Source organism: Pongo abelii, chromosome 15, assembly GCF_028885655.2.
Source record: "Pongo abelii isolate AG06213 chromosome 15, NHGRI_mPonAbe1-v2.0_pri, whole genome shotgun sequence".
In the NCBI taxonomy this organism is placed as follows: Eukaryota; Metazoa; Chordata; class Mammalia; order Primates; family Hominidae; genus Pongo; species Pongo abelii.
In genome coordinates this window covers 35956498-35976873 of record NC_072000.2, presented here as the reverse complement: position 1 = coordinate 35976873, position 20376 = coordinate 35956498, and the positions used below count along the sequence as shown (strand labels likewise).

General features: G+C 39.7%; 1 protein-coding gene across 6 annotated transcripts in view; it reads right to left on the bottom strand.

Moving 5' to 3' along the window:
* The window catches only part of AKAP6 (A-kinase anchoring protein 6), a 626630-nt gene that overhangs the window by 507998 nt on the left and 98256 nt on the right, over positions 1-20376 (bottom strand). The window lies entirely within an intron of this gene.

Sequence of the window (20376 nt, the reverse complement as noted above, 5' to 3'; positions counted from 1 at the left end):
CCTCTACCAACAGCGCCCAATTTTGGCTTTAAAAAAGACGTTCATTCACAAAATAGAAAAGTATTCAAACACTCTAACCACATGCCTATATGATCATAAGCCCATGCTGACTGTGGATGCTGCTTCAATCAGTACACTTTCTGTACTTTCTGAGAGTATTTGGAGGCCAAAAATATTTGGACATCAGATATTTAGGCACAGTGCATATGTGTGGCTGCTATTATTGTCGAATGCTCATCATCCCTCTGCTTTATGTAGGTAGCCATGTAAAGAAGAAATTATTACCGGATGATTATTAATCATTGACAATTAGAGCAGAACTTGCAGCAGCAATAATGGTATACAAATTCAGTTATTTTGTTACCTAATTTTTGCATTTATTATTTCCTCTTAGATATCACCTTTTCTACATTCAAACTTACATGCTTTGGGTGGGAATCTAACCAAAGGAATGGAGTATGTGACCCAATCAATCTTAAGCTAATCAGTTTATTACTATTCTCATGAGCCACGGAAATTAGTTCAGAGGTGTACATGGGATACCATTGAAGCCACCGAGAAGCAATGAAACATTTTACTGAAAATCACTATTGGCTCCTGATTTTGAATAGGAAAGGATGTCAAGTCTAAAGTTGCTCATCCATTTTGTATTCATGAATGAAGAACCTGTCTAAGAATAAAGTCAACACAAGGAGAAGAGGAGAGCTGAGTTGAGAGAAAGGAACACTTTTCTCTCACCACTTATGCCAGAAATCAGCCTTACTCTGGTTCTGTTGGTTATGAGTCCAAAAGTGCCTGTTTCTGCTTAAGGCAGTGTATGGCTTGGTTTCAGTCACAGTACACAGAGGCCTAACTGATTCACAAAGTCATCTGAGAAATTGTGTAATGTATAAGTAGGCACCAGTAGCATGCAGCTTCCTAGGAAGGGAAAAGAAAAGGTATTAGGTCCCAGAGGGGTTCACAGCCTCAGAGCTGAGACCCCTTCAAAGAGTTAGGTTCGGGGCCAGAACTGGTTAAGACCTACTCACAAGGTAGATGCAAGATATTATCCTCCTTTACTCCTGAACATTCCCAAATTTATGATAATGACCACCATCTCAATGAGCTTGAGTTCCATTCCTCTCCTTTCCCAGGCAAAATTCCCATTGGCAAAGACGAAAACCTTAACAAGCCCAGGGAGGGTAGATGAGATCTTGAATGAACATTAGATTTGGAATCTGAAATGGACCTTGCGGTGATTTTGCCCACAGAAACTTGCCCTAACCAGTTCAGAGATTTCTCTGACGTCCTTCTGAATTCAAGATTTTCTCTTGTCTGACTTTATGGAACTTTATAGTGTTTTTATTTGTTTTTGTTTTTGTTTTGTTGTTTTGAGACAGGATCTCACTCTGTTGCCTAGGCTGGAGTGCAGTAGTGCAATCACACTTCACTGCAGCCTCAACCTCCCAGGCTCAGGTGATCCTCCCACCTCAGCTTCCTGAGTAGCTGGGACTATAGGTGTGCCAACATGCCCAGCTAATTTTTGTGTTTTTTTGGAGAACAGGGTTTCACCATGTTGCCCAGGCTGGTCTTGAACTCTTGGGCTTAAGCAATTTGCCTACCTCAGCCTCCCAAAGTGCTGGGATTACAGGCAGGAGCCACCACACCTGGCCGACCAGTGTTTTGCTGTTTCATTTTGATTTTAACTACAAACACAAACATTTGACATGGAACCAAGTGGCTTTAATGTGTTAATGGAAGCACAATTGTGCTGCTAATTTATACAGGCAAAGGAAAACACTGAGGATGAACATATTAGATAGGAGTTTACAAGCTTTTTGAACTGGGGCTTTCCTGTTTTAGCATTCGATGTTTTCATAGGTCTTAATCTTGCCTCCTCAAGTACGCAGCTCTTTATGGTAATGCTATTTTGGTCACACTCCTAGGCATAAGCAATTTCTTAATAAGTCCTTCTTAATTCTTAATTATTTGAGAAAAATAGCATTATTTCTATTCCAGGCAATGATAAGCTTCCTGCAAGCTTTCTCTTTTTCACCCCAGTGTTTGAAATGTTGTAAGATTCTACTAAGGTTTATATGTGTAAATCTTTATCCCTTCCTTTACTGCCTAAAATACCAAAATATAATTTGCTACTGAAAAGATTAGACCTAAAATGACAAAGCAAATTAGCAAGAAAACACCTACTATGTGTCATCAGAGTTCTTATTTGCAGGAAATAAAGTTGTGCTCATGATACCTGTTTTCAAGTTATTCACAACTGTCTTGTAACACAGCAATTTCACCCCACAAGTTCTTTTAATTTAGTCTCTGCCCCTTACCCGAGAAAAAATATTGATAATCAATCCTCATTTACAAATATTCTCCCAGCATAAACACAATACATTATAGAAAAATGGAAATTTCCAAGATAATTTTAAAGGTGTACCTTTTTCTAAGGAAAATAATTATATCATGCTTACAAGGTAAAAATCCTTCAGTAAATAATATATTAAAGGGTACACTACAACAAAATCACAGCAGCTCTAACAAAAAAGATTTATTTATGGCGTAGAAACATTTTCTTTAGTGAATAATCCAGTTTGACAAATACACTCTTAAAAATCAGCTCTATGAAGTGTAGGGTTGTACACTATTCACAAGTCTTTCCATTTGCTAGGGTTCTATGAAATAAACAAGAGCTGAAATCCTACATCCTATTATAAGTATCAACTTCCTTTTACCTCTAGCTGAGACTTTACATCAGCCTGCCTTGTATTCCACTAAACAGATGTTTGTCTGTCACAGAAACAACTTCAACCTCCTTTGGGTCAAGGACTGTCTTCCAGAGTAGCATAGGTTGTGTAGCAAGCACTTGTTGGGCACCTCACCTAGTAAATGCTTTTTATCTGAGTTTGCCAAACTCAGCAACTTAATCCTCCCTCCTATTCTCCACCCCTGGCCAGTTAAAGACATGCAATCAAAAATTCCAAAAAATTCCAAAACCAGCCAGGTGCAGTGGCTCATGCCTGTAATCCCAGCACTTTGGGAGGCTGAGGTGGGTGGATCACCTGAGGTCAGGAGTTCGAGACCAGCCTGGCCAACATGGTGAAACCCCGTCTCTACTAAAAATACAAAAATTAGCTGGGTGTTGTGGCACATGCCTGTAATCCCAGCTACTTGGGAGGCTAAGGCAGGAGAATCACTTGAACCCAAGAGGCAGAGGTTGTAGTGAGCTGTGATTGTGCCACTGCACTCCAGCCTGGGTGACAGTGCAAGACTCTGTCTCAAAAAAAAAAAAAAAAACCCAAAGTCAACAGTCAAACACAAACATGTGTGTATATAAATACACACACATACACATATATATTTAAAAATATATGTGAGAATGAATTTTTGCACATAATATCAATCCTTCTCATATTAGTCAATGACATCATTTTACATTTGTTTACTAATTTACTACTGAAATAAACATTCTGTCAATGTACTTATTATGAAAACATTTCACAATAATACAAAATATTATTGTTCATAGAATTCTTCTGAAAAGGATTACACAGACACAAACATAAAAGTAAATATATAATACATGTCACAAAAAGGACATATACAATAATACATACATTGAGATATAAAAAGAACAAAATCAAGTAATAAAATCATTGCTTTACTCAGTTCTATATTTATAGTGCTTACTTACCCAGCTCTTATTTGGAAGTTGGCCAAAGAGATCAACCTTTTTCCCAACACTATAAGACTAAAACAATTCAGGACCTGTTTTACTGGCATGTTGACTTGGCTTAATGTCTTTTTTTTTTTTTTTTTTGAGACAGAGCCTCACTTTGTCACCCAGGCTGGAGTGCAGTGGCCTGATCTCAGCTCACTGCAGCCTCCGCCTCCCGGGTTCAAGCAAGATTCTCCTGCCTCAGCCTCCCAAGTAGCTAGGACTATAGGCATTCACCACCACGCTGGCTCATTTTTCTATTTTTAGTAGAGACCAGGTTTCACCATGTTGGCGAGGCTAGTCTCAAACTCGTGACCTCAAGCGATCTGCCAGCCTCGGCTTCCCAAAGTGATGGGATTACAGGCATGAGCCACCGTACCCGGCCTTGGCTTAGTGTCTTAAACCACCTAAGAAGTGTGGCATAACTGAAGCATACCCACTGTGGTTGACCAGCACTAGAATAATGTGTGGTTTAGGATTTGAATTGTTAATGGGATGCTGTAGAATAACACTAATATACTACACCAGATGAGTTAGACTGAAGAAAAAGATGATGTCCCAAGGTGAAAATGAGCCAGCACTATTTACATATGTGATATTTCAAGTGTTGATCTTAGAGCAGGTAAATACTAAATCCCCACCCCCCACCCAAAGAGGGGCCACTCTGCGCTCCTGAGGAAGCGCTGTTTCTGATGCTCTGTAAGGCTCCCATGCACTGCAGCCTTGGAAATCAGCTTTGGAGTCCTCTTCCTCTGCAGGCACCAGCCTTATGAGTAACTGTCACTCAGATGGTGGGATCTGAGGAGAATCTGAGTGTAGTTTGCCCTACAGTCTCCCTCACAAACCTGCTTTGGTTTCTAAATTACCTCAAAATTCAGTCCACTCAGCTGGAAGCTAAGGAACCTTCTAAAGGAGAGGTATCACCATCGGCCATCCACAACCACTGATATCTGCAAAGCAGCACATGCTGTGGGAAAGATACTAACTAGACTAGTGGGAAGGTAATTAGGTTGGAGCCCCAGCACTAACTAGCCACGGGAAATCAAAATAACTGCTCTGCTTACCTAACATGGCTATCATCCACTAAGAAGTAAAAGGCTGTATTTGTGTTTTAAGGGAAAAGGGAAACCAGTAAAGGGGCATAGAAAAGCAAAGAAAAAAGAGGGGAAAAAAGGGGGAGAAAGGGAACTGAAAGAGATTAGGTGAAAAAAGGTGGAAAAAAGGACAGGGAAAAGGGAGGAAGGAAAGGAGAGGGGAAGAAAAGGGGATCAACAGGGGAAAATGGAAGGAGACAAGCAAAGAGAAGGGAAAGAGGTAAAGGTTGGGGGAGGAATCAAAGAAGGTAGGCTTTAAAATCTGAATTTCTTTCTGGACGTTACTCCCACCTAAAATCTGCCCTTGGACAAAGAATTTATCTGTGCTTTATGTTTTTTCCCCTCTGGGAAATAGGGATAATACCTGCCTTACAAAATTATTATAAAGATTAGCAATCATATCTCCAGTCAACAAATCTTTATTGAGCATCTACTATGTACCAATCACTGTTCCAGGTGCTTGGGATACATCAGTGAACAAAACAGGCCATGGTCCCTGTCCTTGGGGAGCTCATATTCTAGTACAAGTTAAAGTATCCAGCATGGTTCCTGGCATATATCAGACATGCAATAGATATTGGTTAATATTTTCATCAAGACTAATAACGTACAAGGTGTTATGAAATGTAAAATATTATTATTAGCCCAAATTAATCAGATTAGCCAGATTGCATTCCTATGGAGAAATGAAACTGAGAAGAGGTAAACTTTGATGTGTAGGGGAAGAAAGGTCTGGCAAACCAGATGGTGCCTGGGAGAGACTGAGGTAGAGCCCTGTGTATCCCCAGGAAGGACAGCCCTGCATCATCAGTAGGAGGAAACTGCTCTTTGACCAGAAACATCCACTGTGGACAATTAAATGAAGAGAAATAAACTACCATAATACAGATGCTCCCTGGCTTACAAAAAGGTTACACCCCAATAAATCCATTGTAAATTGAAAATATTATAAATAGAAAATGCATTTAATACACCCAACTACCAAACAACATAGCTTAGCCTAGCTTACCTTAAACATGCTCAGAGCACTTACATCAGCATACAGTTAGGCAAAATCACCCAACACAAAGCCTATTTTATAATAAAGTGTTGACTGTCTCATGTAATTTATCAAATTTGGTACTGAAAGTGCGAAACAGAATGGTTGTATGGATACTCAAAGTACAGTTTCTACTGAATACATACCACTTTTACACCATCCCAAAGCTGAAAAATCATTAGTGAAACCATTGTTAAGTAGGAGACCAGCTGTATTTGAGCTGCTGTATTTATTTTCCTAGACCCCCAGGTTATTCTAAAGATCAATCAGGACTAAGAAACACTGAACTAAATAATTAATGTGTGAATAATTGAGATACTTTGTCACACTATGTGAAGCATAAGTAGATAATTAGTGTACATGAAGAATCACCACAAACTTTGTTTGGCTAGAACAGGAACTTTTGAGGTTTTCTACTAAGCATGACATATTTGCATTGACATACTTTGTTCACTTGACTTACAGAAGGTGAGGGGGAGTGTGCAAGATAAGGCTAGACAGCGGGGCAGAACGGATCTTAAATGTGCCTCACAGAGGGCTCATTCTAAGGGGAGCCATTTAGCATTTAAACCAGGAAAAGGCGTAATCTGAATACTATTCTTCTAATAGAGTTTCCAAATATTTATTTCTCATTTGGGCTTCCTATAAATGGGCTCTTCTTTTTGTTGTTGTTGTTTGTTTGTTTCTTTGTTTGAGACAGAGTCTCACTCTGTTGCCCAGGCTGGAGTACAGTGGCATGATCTTGACTCACTGAAACCTCCACCTCCCAGGTTCAAGTGATTCTCTTGTCCCAGCCTCCCAAGTAGCTGGGATTACAGGCGTGCACCACCATGCCTGACTAATTTTTGTATTTTTAGTAGAGACAGCGTTTTTCACCATGTTGGCCAGGCTGGTCTCAAACTCCTGACCTCAGGTGATCCACCCGCCTCAGCCTCCCAAAGTGCTGGGATTACAGGCGTGAGCCACCACGCCTGGCCAGGCTCTTCTATTAATCTCTAAATTGGTATGTTTCTCTCATTTTTAATTTTATCTAGAAGCTATCTTTTAATTGGAGTGGGCAAAGTTTTCTTGAGTAATATCCCACAAACACAGGCAACCAAAGAAAAAATGGACAAATGGGATCACATCAAGTTAAAAAGCTTCTTCACAGCAAAGGAAACAATCAACAAAGTGAAGAGACAACCCACAGAATGAGAGAAAATATTTGTAAACTACCCATCTGACAAGGGATTAATAACCAGAATATATAAGGAACTCAACTCTGTAGGAAAAAAGATCTAATTATCTGATTTCAAAATGGGCAAAAGATCTGAATAGGTATTTCTCAAACAAAGACATACAAATGGCAAACAAGTATATGAAAATATGCTCAACATTATTGATCATCAGAGAAATGCAAATGAAAACTACGATGAGATAGCATCTCACACCAGTAAAAATGGCTTTTATCCAAAAGACAGGCAATAACAAATGCTGGTGAGGATGTGGAAAAAAGGGAGCCCTCATACACTGTTGGTGGAAATGTAAATTAGTATAACCACTGTGAGAACAGTTTTAGGGTTCCTCAAAAAACTAAAAATAGTGCTACCATACAATTCACACATCCCATTCCTAGGTATATACTCAAAAGAAAGGAAATCAGTATATCAAAGAGACATCTGCATTCCTATATTTATTGCAGCACCATTCCAAATAGCCAAGATTTGGAAGTGACCTAAGTGCCCACCAACAGAGGAATGGTTAAAGAAAATGCACTATATACATAAATACACAATGGAGTACTATTCAGCCATAAAAAAAGAATGAGATCCTGTCATCTGCAGCAACATGCATGGAACTGGAGGTTGTTGTGTTAAGTGAAATAAGTCAGGCACAGAAAGACAAATTTCACATGTTCTCACTTATTTGTGGGAGCTAAAAATTAAAACAACTGAACTCCTGGAGATGAAGAGTAAAATGATGGTTACCAGAGGCTGAGAAGGATAGCAGCGGGTTGAGGGGAAGTGGGAATGGTTAATGGATAAAAAAAACAATTGCAAAGAATGAATAAAACCTAGCATGTGCTAGTACAACAGGGTAACTATAGTTGGAAATGATTTCACTGTACATTTTTAAATAACTAAAAAAGTATAGTTGGATTGTTTGTAACAGAAAAGATAAATGCTTGAGGGGATGGATACCCCATTTACCCTGATGTGATTATTACACATTGCATGCCTATATCAAAATATCTCATGTAACCCATAAATATATATACCTACTATGTACCTAGTATAAAAATTAAAAATAAATAATAAAAATTAAAATAAAAGCTATCTTTTAAAGACAAACCCTCAGCTTAAACTACTAAGGAAGCATATGCACAGAAGAGGTAGAAGAGTAAGGCATTCAAATATTTTAATCAAATATGAGTTACTTTTTGACCAGGAATCAAACCCAGACTGTGGTAGTGAAAGTACAGAATCCTAGCCACTAGACCACAGGGTGAAGTATCTTTTAAGAAAGGAATCATAAATGAGATTTTAAAGATTATTATTATTATTAACTATTATTATAGCTACCTATATAACAGGCATGGTCAGGATATGTATTAGCTTATTTAATCATTAAGTAATCTTGTGAAAGAAGTATTGAACCTCATTTTATACACAAGGAACAGGGGCCCCCAGAGCTGCCCAAGATCTTGCTGCTATAAGTAGCAGAGTCAGAATCTGAACCCAGATGTGCTAACTATAGAGTCTGTATTCTTAACCTTCAAGACACCACATATAATCCCCAAACCGTATTTACCTCTGGAACTCACCCTCATTAACACCCTCATTGCCCACCTTCATTAACACCTGTCCAGGCATCTTGCCCTCACCACCTCTGTTCCCCAGCAGCAGCACAGAATTTAGCTAGTAGTGGAAAGAAGAGGCAGCACTCACTCCAGTAATCCACAATATGTTAGCTACATACATGGAGAGAATACTGTGTCTTAAACATCTTCCAATGAATCCTCACATTTTAGAGGTCACCAATTGAAACAAACCTTGCTTAAGAAAACTTTGTTGGTACAAACAGACACTGGTGGATGCCTACTAAGTTTTCAGTAAAGTCTTGTTGATCAAAGCAATCGGCAGATTTCCAGACTATTCAGCCACCAGACCAATTCCCACTGGGTATTTATTTCCACACAATAGTACCAATTACTGCTCAAAGGACGAAGATGCTGTAAAGACAACGCTGTTAACCAAAGTCAGGATGGCTGCACAAAGTACGCAACATGGCAAGCAGACAAGGAAGTACAATCTCAATATTTGCTATGTTGCCCTAGCATAATTTTCAGGCTCCAGGCCTATGCTAATTTGCAGGATTAATGTATAAAGACAGAGTCAGTAAAACAACTGTTGCTCCGTAGAGAAGTAGAGCACAGGGCAAGGAATTGGGAGCCCTGAGTCTCACTCCTGTAACTAGCTCTGAGGTTCATCAATATTCTCTCTTTGTGTTTGTTTGTTTATTTTTCATGATACATGCCCTGCCATTTCTGGGGAGTATTGTAAACAGAAATGTGCTTTCTGAGTTTAAAGACAGTCTAATGAAAATGGCATAGGTTTTAGAGCCCAACAGACCTAGGCTTAAATCCAAGCTCTGCCATTCACTTGTTGTGTGAACATGAGCAAGTTGTTTGCCCTCTCTGAACCTAGTTTCTTCATCTATTGAAAAGGGATAGCAAAGCCTATCTCCTAGGATTGTCAAGATAACTAAATGAGCTAATTGTACAAAGCATCTGGCACACAGTGGTGCTACATAAATGATAATTATTGCTTGCCAGTCATTAGTTTAATTTCATGTAGACTAAACATCTTGAAGGCTTAGACAATGAATTGTTTTAAATCCCTACAGCATCTAGCATAGAACTAAAAATGTGAATGGTGACTGGTAGCAGCAGTAGCAAAAGGAACAGTATTAGCTGCAACAGAATCAGCTGCAGCAGCATCAGCAACAATCATTAGTGCAGCAGACAGCAGCAACAATAATAGCAGTAGCAATACTAGTAGGGCAGCAATAATAATAGTTGCAATAATCGCAATGCTGTCACAGCTTATTCCTTGTTATGCTATGGATTATCTATCCCTACACCAAGAAGATAAAGTCTTCCATGCAGATAAGCATTGATCTATAGGCACTTTGATCAATAAGAAATCGAGCAAACTCTACAAGTTGAGGAAGCTCAAATGCTAATGGATGTTAAATACAGGTTTCTCCATACTAGTCTAGTAAGTTGTCATTCCCACTAGTATCAAATGCAGCATCTTTATGCCATTATTAAATGTAGAAGACACTAATGAAAGAAGCTGGTAGAATTTTGAACGGAATGGCAAACCTGATTCATTTAATATGTGAGGAGAAAAGAATCCTGGCACTTGTGCTCTCAAACTTCAACCTAGATCGGATCTTTCTTTTCTGACTTTCAAAACTCCCAAATTTTAAGAGGCTATACTCCTGCAGGCTCGAAGTCATTTTTTCAAGTATCATAAAAGGAACAGAAAGACCCAGATCACCAGCTGAATGAGAGGCCCAAGTTGGTCCAGGGTACCTTGGGGAAAATGACAAAGAGGTTGGGAGAGTGACCAGAGTGCAGACAAGAAAATAAAATACTGGATCATTCCTCCATCCATCCTCCCATGCAAAGTTTTCTTTCTATGGGGAAGATTTTAATCATTGCTTGAGAAAGTAACCAAGAGCATAGATGCACCTATGCAATGGAATTTCCTCTTTTTCTTGCATTCCTTTTATATATGGCTTCCCTTAGGGAAAATGGGGGAGGGGAGGAAGTTTATTTAACAATATATACATGGCTATATGTTTAAAAAGAAAACAACTACAAAGAGCCAAATGTGAGCAAAGCTTGATCATGAACCACATATTTTTTAAAATCCTTCCCATAAGGGCAATTCCAAAGGGAAAAACACATTTTCTGCTTAGCAAATGTGTATATAAAGACACTAGTATGCCCATCCCGGTACATGTATACAAGTAAATATAGCACAGTAAATATAGCACATGAAAAATGAAAACACACCATGAAATAAATATCCTAATGAAATAAATTAATTCAAACAAAATATATCAGGAAAACTCTCACCACTACTGGATAGTATTTTTATTAACATGCAGGTGAGAAACAACAATTTGCCTTTTGAGAACAAACAAGTCAGAAGCCCTGTTTTCTGTACAGGCCGATGAGTTCTCCATTACCCTGCATCTTCCTCTTCCCTCAGCAATAGGAAACTGAGGTCACAAAGAAGATTCCATTTGGCTGAACCCCAAAGGGAGGAGCAGTTTTGATCAGAACTCTCTGAGCAGTCAGAACAAGGGATAGAAAGCTCAAGTTCTCTCCAGTTCTGCAGTGGATACACATGAGTAGTGATCCTGGGAGTGACACAGAAAGAAAGTGTTCACAGAGCAAAACCTACCTACCATCTCTATCCCATCATCATGTCCCCGAGGTCAGTAAGGGCTCACAGATCTTGAAACTTCCTGTGGCCACCACAGGAATGGACTTCCTGATTCTAGATTCCTAATTTTCCCAAGCTCAGTATTTGCCAACAGTGGGCCTCAGCTGGGTAATGGAAAAATACAGAAAGTGGTGGCATCGAATGCATACGTACTGGCAAATAGCCATCAAATGGCTGACAGTGAGCCAGGATGAATACCTAAGTACAAGGATCTGGATTAACAGTTTCAAGTTCAGTCTAGTAACATGGTTGTCTCACAGACAATGTTGGCAAAGACCCCCTCATCCCTTGTTGGTCCCAAAGGCAAGTAGTGGCAGGGCAGAGAGAATAAAGTAACCTAGTAGAAGCTGAGGGAACACTGGGGCATAGGATGAGGCAAACTATGCCCACCTCCACAACAAATATCCACTAGTTATTTGAATGATAAGATCTGGAGTTACCAGCTTGGGCTGAAGCAAAGTACTCATCCCTAAAATAGACCTGGTGGCAACCCACAGAACATTTTGTAAACTCTAAAGCACTATATAAATGTACTTGTTATCTTTACTACTGTTACCAAAGAGGCAATATCCAGACTCAACCATTTGGAAATTATATTTTACTCATTTTTGTTTTTAAGCTATTAATGGTCTAGGTGGTGTCTTCATTGAACTTTGGAGCATTTATTAGTCATGTCAAATATTCTCTACAGAAATTCTAGAGCAATCAATCAATCAATGAAGGGGGAAAACACTTTTAAAAATGTGTCTTTCCCTCTAAAAGACATTGAATTTCCATTACTAAACAGAACACTTACCACACAGCCTGAAATATTTATATGTGGATGACTTTACCAATATTCAAGGCTATTCCAAGCAACAAGGAGTCAGTTCTTTTATTACAGCTCTATGACCTAGAGGGCTTACAAAACAACTGTGCTCTGAATATTATTCCTGCTTCCACCCATTACATACACAGAAAACACAGTTCTGGAAGCTTTAGTATAGGAGTTTTGTCCTTCATTCTAGCCATTTCAGAGATGCAGAGATCCGGCTTCAGAGACTAAAATATTGCACTATGTAATTCAGTACCAGACTCAGGCAACGTAAAGCATAATGTGAGTTCTGACCACTCCTAAGATTATCCAATATTTGAGGCGTAAAATCTGAGTGGAGGGGATGATGAAAGGGAGGCTAGCATGTGAGTTCTGGAGGCAATTCTATCTGCTCAGATACAGGGACTTGAATTCTCTTTGGAACAGGCAGAGCCGTTGTTTTTTTTAAAAAAAAAAAAAGGAAAAGAAAAAGAACCCTAGGTTACATCTACCAATTTTTCTTGAAGAAAAATGTGAAATAGACCGAGTGCAGTGGCTCACACCTATAATCCCAGCACTTTGGGAGGCCAAGGCGGGTGGATCACAAGGTCAGGAGATTGAGACCATCCTGACTAACACGGTGAAACCCCGTCTCCACTAAAAATACAAAAAATTAGCCAGGCATGGTGGCGGACAACTGTAGTCCCAGCTACTCGGGAGGCTGAGGCAGGAGAACAGCTTGAACCCAGGAGGCAGAGCTTGCAGTGAGCTGAGATCATGCCACTGCACTTCAGCCTGGGTGACAGAGTGAGACTCCACACCAAAAAAAAAAAAAAAAAAAAAAAAAAAAAGTGAAATAACCTAAATGCAGTTGTTTCAAACTAAAAATACAAGTATTTTGTTTGGTAGAGAATATTTTCATTTTGGGTTGAGCTTGCATGTTTTTTAGAGACATTTTTGTCATTTTCTTGGAGGGGAGTTATGGATTGAGACTAAAGTTCCCCTAAAGTAAGTTCACAATCCTGGGATGAGACAAAGACTTGGACAAAACATAGGGACTCAGAAAGTCAACCTTGGACTTGGAGGAGAACTTCCTTCTCTTTCTGGACCTTGGAGCAGGTATGCTTAGATTCTTACGAGTAGATATTCTCAGAGCACTGAATATGTGTATCATCAGCTGGCCTCTGCCACATAGAAACATGCAGAAAACTAAGCAGGCAGGCACTAGAAAGGTTTCTGAAGGTACCCTAGCTATGTACGCTGAAGGTAGCCACAGTACTATGGACTGAACTGTTCCCCACTGCTGCCAGTTAATAGGTTGAAGCCTTAATCTCCAATGTGACTATATTTGGAGATAGGACCGATAAGAAGATAATTAAGGTCAAATGATATTTTAAGATTGGGGCCCTGATCCAATAGTATTAGTGTCCTTTCGTCACCAGAGAGTTCACTCTTTCTTCACCACTTGAGGACACAAGGAGAAAGCAGCTGTGTGCAAGTCAAAAGGAGGACCCTCACCAAAACTGAGTTGGCCAGCACCTTGATCTTGGACTTCCCAGCCTCTAGAACTGTGAGAAAATTAATTTCTGTTGTGTAAGCCACCCAGTTTATGATATTTTGTAATAGCTTGAGCAGACTAAGACATACATCTAGTAACTGTTTCAGGATGCTTTTTGTATTGTATTGGTTTTATTACTCCTTCACCTTAAGGGGTCCTGTTAAATCCGACAGTATAGCAGACCATTCAAGTATTTGAATGGCTAGTATGCTCCAGGCACTGCACTATATAAGGGAAAATAATGATAAATAAGATAATCACAGTTCCTAACCTTATGAGAAGTCTAGAGTGAAAGATATTAAACAAATACATATACAAGTAAGTCATGACAATTGTGACAAGTGCTATGAAAGAGAAATGTTTCCTGCACATTGAGAGCATACTGTAATCTCTGCCATGCTGTGCAGAATGAAGGGAAGATGCTGCTCCCTTTGTGGCCCAGTAAAGAATGGGGCAAGGCCAGTGTGGTGGTGGGGGCACCCACATCATGTAGGAGATCAGAGATTTCTGGGTTATGGGGCATGACAGCAAGAGCCAGATGGCAGCTTGATGAGGAGACTGGAACACTAAACTAAAAGCCCCATGAAGGCACAACAATCTCTTGTTCACTGCTACATCTAAGGGGACACTCAATACGTACTTGTTTGATGGACGGATGGATGGATGGATGGATGGGCACAAGTGACAAGACCAGAGGGGAAACCTCAGAAATAAGTGGAAGATAATCTGAGGTGACTATAGTCCTATACTTCAGCATATAAAAACACAAAGTGGCTGTAATAAAAATATGAAGAGAAAGTGACACCTTATTGTAATTTCCAGGGACATTCCGGTAACATTACACCGTGATTTGTTCGTGGGGCCATGTGAAAAAATGTCCGTAATAAACACCTATTATTTCTGTCTAACAAGCATTTCCAAAGTTTCCAAGGGATCCAAAGATTCCTTTGTAAAAGAGGATCTAAAATTTCCTTTGGGAAACCACCCTCCACCATTCTCCAGTCATATGGTTTCCATGGAACTGATTCCGTCCCTAGCAACAGGGGGGTCCTGGACTGGTTTATAATAATACCATAGCCATCCCTGTGGCTACACTGATTAGTTCCAGTATGGCACATAACCCAGTCACAGCCAAGAAAACATATTTACTTTTCTTCTGGAATTCGTAATGTGAGGATTAAATCACCAAGTGAGCCAGTAAAGCTGACAGCTAGACAAAGCAAACATAGAGAGAGATCCTGGTGATAATATTTGAGTACTGGACAAAGTACACTGGCAGCAATAAATTTATGTGAACCAATAAATTCCCATTTTGCTTAAAGCTCTTTGGGTGGGTTTTTCTAGCACTTGCATTCTAAAGAATACTAATGAACACATACATGCCTTGCTTGCTCTGTCCTCCATTATCTTCCAGGCTGAAACAAGTTGGGTCACAGGAGCTGTGGATCTCCCTGCCTTATGCCTTTCAGCAAGGGCTGCTGGGATTTCTCTGGCAGATCACCAGTCATCCTGCCATGAGTGAATGTTCTGGGTAGGGCTCCCTATGCCTTTATGATTAAGGGCCCCAGGTTACAACTTGCCCTCCATGCATCTGCTTCCTATGGCAGGAAGGCAAATGCCCCATATGAGATAACTGGGGAAATTCCTAGACTTGAAGCTCTGTTACTGTTGCAATAACAGATTTCAGCTTTTTCTGTCCCCACTCTGTCAGTATCACAACTACTCAAAATCAAGAAAGAAGAATATTAGGGACCCAGTAGGATTACAGAAACAAGGGGCACAGCCCCTAAAGGCAGAGGGGCAGTTTCAACTCCTCTTACACTGCACCGTAGCCCAAGATTAAACAACAATGGCCCTTTTTTCTTCAGTTCTCCATCACAGATTGGTAGCACAGTCTATGATCAGAAGATGCTACGGGCTGAACTGTGTCCCCCCAAGATCATATGTTGAAGCCCTACCCCCAATATACCTGTATTTGGAGATAAGGCCTAAACAGAGATAATAAATTTAAGTACAGTCATCAGGGTGGGGACCTAATCCAATGGGACTGGCATCCTTATAAAAGAGGGAGAAACACCCTGGAAATGGCCATGTGAGGGTGTAGCAAGAAAGCAACTGTCCACAAGTCAGGAATAGAGTCCTCACCAAAAACCAAATCAGCTGGAATCTTCATCTTGGACTTCTAGCCTCTAGAACTGTGACAAAATAAATTTCTGTTGTTTAAGCATCCAATCTATGTATGATATTTTGTTATGGCAGCTCGAGCCAATTAATACATAGGAGGTTACACAGTAGCCCCTTTATCTGCAGTTTTGTTTTCTGCAGTTTCAGTTACTTGCAGTCAAGCTCAGTCCAAAAATACTATATTTTGAGAGAAAGAGAGACCACATTTACATAACTTTTATTACAGTATATTGTTATAATTGTTCTATTTTATTAGTTATTGTTAATATCTTCTGTGCCTGATTTATAAATTAAACTTTATCATAGGTATGTATGTATAGGAAAAAAACATAGCATATAGCATATACTGTATAGGGCACAATTTCAGGCATGCACTGGGGGTAGTGGATCATATACCCCTCAGATAAGGGGGGACTACTGTAGTTACCTAAAGCCAATGGGAGCAAATTGTGAGAACACGTTTTCCAAAAAGCTAATGCAATCTCAACCTGCATTGAGAAAGGAATAAAGTAGTACTGATGGACAATAATAATCATATTTTACTGTACCAGCCATAAAAAAAGACAGTCAGTAGCCCAGCCAGGGTGATGAGTCACCATTGATGAAAATTGGAGTTGCTGGCTCGGAAAAGAGGAGGTAGTTGTTTTCAAGTAGCAAAGCGATGTCATGAATAGGGAGCTAACCTTCTTCTGGGTACCTCAAAAACTAGATCAATGAAAAAAGAAAGGGTAAAGCTGGTTTTAGGTTAACATTGGAAAGCTGACACAAAGAACTGCCCAAAAATTAACAGGGTTTCTCATTGGGCCAGTGAGCACTTTATTACTGAAGACAGACAAGCAGAAGGTGAATAAGGAACTCTCAAAAATATTAAGTTACTTAATATTAATTAACTCCCACTGTGGGGCATAAGGTTGAACTATAAAATCTTTATTTCATCTTCCAACATTATGATTCTATCACTAATTAATAATCAAGAACCAGACTACTGGTTTCAAATTCCAGCTCTGTCATTTACAAGCTGTGTAACTACGAGCAAGTTACTTAACACCTCTTCATCAGTTTCCTTGTTTGTAAAACTGTGGCATCAAGAGTATCTTCTTCATCTTATGGTGGTAAAATGAGTTAATGTATATAAAGAACCTTCCAGGAACCAAGCACCTGGCCCACGGTAAGCCCCCAGTAAGCATTAGCCATTAGCCATTATTATTAATAGTTGAATGACAACTTTGTGCTCAGTCCCATTATAACTAAAATTGGATACCAAAATATACATGTGGCCCTGGTTCTCAAGACTGATATATGAAAACAGGAGCAAACAATGATAGCCACCAATTTTTGAGTTCCTATTACAAACTGAACACTATAGTGTTTTTTGAGCAACCAACAAAATAAGTATTACCATTCCCATCTAAGATTAAAAAAAATTATAAAATTAAATAATTTGCAGCTAGTTACAGGAAGATGGTAAGCTTTTTCAGGCTCCAAGGGGTGGGCTCTTTCAAGTCTAGTAGCCATCTCAAAAGTAGCCTGTTCCTTTCTATTATCTAATTTTATCTTTGCCACACTCTCTTAGGTAAATAGAGTGGACAGTATCATATGAAAGTTGAACATGTAGGCTCTGGAGCCAGGCAACCTAGGATCCAAAGGCAGCTCTATCATTCATTAGCTATATGACACTGGGTAAGTTACTTAACTCAGGGCTCACCTCCTTCACTATAAAATAAAGAGGATAAGAGCACCTGTATCAAAGGATTTCTGGAGGATTAAATGAGCTAATACATAGCAAGTACCTGGCACATGGCTAAGTAGCTGTTATTGTCATCTCAGTGATGGATAAAGAAACTAAGATAAATCAGTGAAGAATCTAGACCACAAATCAAGTTTGTTGTTTCTCAGCCATTTTTCCACTAGGTCATATGGCTGTACTGATATAACATGTTAGTGTTTTTCTTCTAAAATAAAAGACAACAAATTATATTTCCACAAACTCGAATATTCCTAACACTGAGCCCTTAGTCAAAATGATTATATTTCTACCACCCTACAAAGTTCAAATATCCAATATGTTTTAATGCTAATAACTTAATCTCTAACCATAAAAAAATAGGTCCCTGATTGCCCCTTTTCTCCCCATCCCTCCAGCATCACTCAGTAAAAGAAGGAGCCTTCTGGTCCTCCTGGCCCAGCCACAGCTTCCACAGTCAAGGATACTTTCAGGCCTCAGTACCCTACTTCCTGCCCTGGTACACATTTGAACATGTGGCTGTTACAGAAATCCTACTTTCCTCACATCCAGCTTCCATTTTCTTTACTAAATGGTGGAGTTTTCATTTGGTGATCTTTCCAATGATTCCTGGTAGACTTCTGAACAAACCCACCATGGGCAAACATTTCCTCTTAGTGAAACTCCTTGCCAACCTGACACTGATTATTGTTTTTCCTTATTGTAGTCCTTGATGATGGCAAAGTAACACTCACCCCTCTCTTCTATTGTGACTTAGGGACCAGAATAACTAGTCCTTGAATTAAAAAAAAATTTTTAAAGAACCACTGGGAATTATTGACAGTACCTATTCTCCCCACTTTTCCTCCCTCACTCTCAAATGAGGCCTCTGACCCACATTTTCACATACACAATGGTGTTTGTACCAGCCTGAGGATGCCAATTCCATGCCCAATCTTGCTCCCCCCATATGGCAGAAAGGGCTGCCACCATGGGACAGCTGCTGAGCTGTGCTAAATCCTGTATGGAGTACTTGTGGCCCAGAGGGTGTCACCTCCAAGATGTTCAGGGCTCCATCTCTCCCTCCCCGCCTGCCTATTATGCTTGGAAGCAGGCGTGCAGCATAATCACCCCTGCCTCTCCTGGATCCCTGAGGGGAGCCTCCTCCTCAGGGTGGAACGTCTGTCATATGGCCACTAGGCATCTGGTTTTAAGCAGATTTTTGTTGAGAGGTGAAATGGTGCCAGTATTGTACTGTTTCCCTTCCCTGTGGACATTTGTCAGAGTAAATGACAAGAGTAGATTAGCCCATTAAGGATCTGAGTCCCACCGGCTAAAATTTTGATTATTTATATAAAGGATCTTAAACTTCATGTACTAGGGATCCCTTCCAGTGTTAAAGTGTAGGGGGGCTTGAGTTGTCTTTCAGAGTTTATATTCTTGTCTGGGTGCCCCTACACTCACATATTTTGCAACCTACAGTTGGTTTCATTTTCTTCCTTACAACTTCTCTGTGTCCTTGTTACTGATGTGGAAACATTTTGTACTTCAAACTCAGGTTGATGAACATTGAAGCTTTCTGGCTAAATCGGCAAGAGGCTGAGAAATAGGTCAAAAAGGTCATCTCTTCACTCAGCATCAGAAAGTGCTGGAACTGGAGGACTGACAAAGCAGTATGGTTGGGGACAGATACAAAAGCAGAGACCAAAAGCCTAGAAAAAAGTAACATTGTCCAATGATATGAAGAAAGAAAGGAGAGAAGGGATAGAAGGGAGCAAAAAGAATGTCCATTGTCATGTTTGCTCAAAAAAAAAAAAAAAAAAAAAGAATGGTGAGAGAGGGAGAGGGAAGAAGAAATGAACATTTACTAAGCATCTACTGTGTACCTCATAGTACACAAAACCTTACAAGATGATTCCATGTATGTTTAATCCCTACCAGGACCTCGTAAGAAAGATGGCACCCCATTTTTACAGAAAAGTAACTTGCCTGGAATTAATTTTGCTAACAAATATGATACAGGACCTAAATTCAAGTGTGGTCTATATAAAATCTCACTCTTTTAAATGAATCACTTTCTAAGTCTAAATGATTGTTCATCCTAAGCCACTGAAAAAATGAATATAACTATGGATACATAACATGTTAACATTTAGAGGAAGCTGAGTGACGGGTTTTTTGAAACTCTCTGTACTAGCTTTGCAAATCTTCTGTAAATCTAAAATTATTTCAAAATAAATAGTTTTTCTTTTAATGAAGTAACTGCACTTCACAGAGCACATGTAGCCCACACAAGGAGCTGGTGATATTGTGGATTGAAAGTCCAGTGACTCAAGGATCAATAAACAGACATTATATAATTTACTTACTGTCCTTTTGACCTCAGATTCTAATAAGCCCAAATGTTTCTTCTCACTAAGATTTAAAATAAATGCTTTAAAAACTGCTCTCAATCTTAAGATACTTCCCAACTAAATCTGTTAATGTTGCTAATTTAAGCATAGTATGAAAAGCTGCAATGATTTACAATGCCACATGCATATAATGATTATACCTCACTGCTTTGAGATATATGCCCAGGGGCCAGGTACAGTGGCTCATGCCTGTAATCCCAGCAATTTGGGAGGCTGAGGCGGGTGGATCACCTGAGGTCAGGAGTTCGAGACCAGCCTGGCCAACATGGTGAAACCCTGTCTCTACTAAAAACTGCAAAAATTAGCCAGGCACAGTGGTGCGCGCCTATAGTCCCAGCTACTCAGGAAGCTGAGGCAGGAGAATCGC